Here is a 2,773-nt window from a genome sequence, read left to right on the forward strand (position 1 = left end):
GTGGCCAGGCAATAGTGGAGGTGTGGCCAACTACCATAGAGTCCAGGCTAACCAGTAGAGAGTGCATGGGCTGGGCCACCATGATAAATATATATATAGTAAACACTGCTTGTGCGTACATGGTAATGTAGAAGATTAATAACAGGAGGAGGTGGGCCCACAGGCAGTGGGGCCCACCGGTGGTTTCCCCTGTTCCCCTGTGGGCCAGTCCGACCCTGTTTCTCTGTCATGGCTAAATAAAAGCCTGTTTAAATCTTAGTTTCAGAAAAGTAAATAAGAGTTAAACCATTAAATGAAACTTTAGTAAAAAAAAAAAAAATATCCGGAAAAAAATATGTGACTTTCTTGAAGATGTTTTTCAGATAATTTATTTGTGCTGATATCAACTTCTGAAAGCAAGAGTGATTTACATAAGGACAAAGAGTGAATAAATATCAGTGTCTGACAAACATTTATGTTAAAATTAACACAAAACAACTGAAGGTCTGTTTCTAAATGATCCTTTTATTTGAGGCTGACAAAGTGAATGGTGCATTCTAATAAGTAGGAAGCTTTAGAATTTCTGAAAGCTGTAAATTCTAAAGAAAGTATGACATGAACAGAAGAGTATTGTTTAGTGAGATAACTGTCATACAATATGAGAAAGGCTTCCTTTCCCAGCTAAAACAAATGATTTGAAATTGGCAGTAAATTATTTGGGGAGAATCAGAATATACTGGGCCCTTTTATAGCATTTTGAAGGCATCAACCCTTCAAGATACTTCAACACTTAATTATATCCCAACCTACTAAGATCAACTGCACTCAACAACATGCAAAACCACATTTGACACATTTGCCTGAAATATTGATGTTAAATGTATCCCTAATATCTGTAAAATGTACTGGCTGAAAAAAAAACCCCACAGTTTCAGTTACCCAATAGCTAAATGGACATGGTCTATTAGATGTGGTTATGAAAATGGTAATATGGGGGGCTAGTTCGGGGATCAGGGAGATGGCTTGGATAGGGTGGATCAATTTTTTCCTATTTGAAATTTTTTTGGGAGGCACCAAATATGATTTTCTTTCTGTCTGATTTAGAGGGAAAAGAAACATCCTGGGAATGGACTTTAAAGGAAGGAGGAGGTGGAGGATGCAATGGAGAAGGAGCACTTTGAGTGAAGAAAGACAAGACATATCAGTAGACTGAGTCAGTGAAGAGAGTGGAGAATTGGACAGTAGTTGGATATAGATACTATGTTCTTTGCATGTGTGTGAAGAATTTCATCATTACCTATCATTGGTACCTGTTCATGTTTGTTTATATAAAAAATCTTACTTGAGATATTTTCCAAAGTTGATAGGCATTTATCACTGTGAAAACTTTGGTGGGGAATTAATATCTTTTTAGCACAATTATCTTTTTCATTCTTTATATCTCTTTTCGTGGACTCTCACCATTGATTCAGGGATTATCCTTGTCTATCCCTGTCTAACATTGGCAGCAGATCCACCTTTTTCTTCATACTATACATTTAGTGAACTCTCATCAGTGATTCCAGAGCCCTTGCCATCATTCGCAATCCTCTACTATCATACCACACTGGAAACGCCCGAAGCCGTCCGATCTTGGAAGCTAATCAGTGTCGGGCTGGGTTAGTACTCTAGTGGGCGACCATTGAGGAATACCCGGTGTTGTAGAGCTCACATTGGTCCGTTACGCTCAGAGTCTAACACTGACAGCAGATTCACACTGCTATCTTTTTCCTATCTGCTCTCTCCCCTGTTTAAATAGTGTGAAAATTATCACTTGAATACACTTTGATTTTGGACGGATACAGGGCCAGCCTGTTCCGGCAGCCCAAGTATCATCTGGAAGATTTACATTTGATTTATTTTTATGGCATTTTTACTATATTTATGCAATCGGGACCGATTATGCTAATCTCAGCACTGACTTGTTACTAATTGAACATTCATTTACTTTATATCATAAGTTTGTGTTATTGAGGATTAATATAATTTTTGTAATTTCTAATTTCATTATACATTGGATTGTTACCTTATTTGACGACTATATTTTTTTTTATTCCATGATGCTAATAAAAGTTAAATTTTATACTTAGATTTCTCCTTATTGACCCATGTAATATCTATATTATCATTTAAAAGTAAAGAGTGCGCCCACAAAAGTCTCTCTTTTTTTCTTCACTGTTTTTGTTAGCAGCCCCATTTACTCTGGGTGCACCGCCAAATTATAACTGGAAAACGTTGTTTTCTCTATAACTGTTAATTTTGGTTTATTAGATTTATTTACCATATTTTCTACACACCGGTGCGGTATCTATCTAAGTTCAGACCTACTCTGAAACTGCAAAAATCGTTTTCGTCCCGCTCGGCTGCACATGCGATCGCACACTTGCAAAGCAAAAATACACTCCCCCGTGGACAGCGACTATGCTTTTGCATGGGTGTAGTATGGTTTGCCGGCGGTCGGGTTCCCGGCGACCAGCATATCGGCGCCGGAATCCCGACTACCGGCATACCGACGGCTGGGCGAGCGCAAATGAGCCCCTTGTGGGCTCGCTGCGCTTGCCACGCTGCGGGCGCGGCTATCTATTCTCCCTCCAGGGGGGTCGTGGACCTCCAAGAGGGAGAAAAGATGTCGGTATGCCGGCAGTCGGGATTCCGGCGCCGGTATTGTGGTCGCTGGGAGCCCGGCCGTCGGCAACCTGAAGACCACCCCATTTGCACGGCTGCAAAAAGTAGCTAGCGAGTGATCAACTCGGAA

General features: G+C 40.3%; 1 pseudogene; it reads left to right on the top strand.

Annotated features, from left to right (window-relative positions):
• Positions 1–1,567: 1,567 nt before the first annotated feature.
• On the top strand, positions 1,568–1,686 carry LOC134929836 (5S ribosomal RNA; annotated as a pseudogene).
• The last annotated feature ends 1,087 nt before the right edge of the window (positions 1,687–2,773 follow it).

The sequence above is a fragment of the Pseudophryne corroboree genome, chromosome 5, assembly GCF_028390025.1.
Source record: "Pseudophryne corroboree isolate aPseCor3 chromosome 5, aPseCor3.hap2, whole genome shotgun sequence".
In the NCBI taxonomy this organism is placed as follows: Eukaryota; Metazoa; Chordata; class Amphibia; order Anura; family Myobatrachidae; genus Pseudophryne; species Pseudophryne corroboree.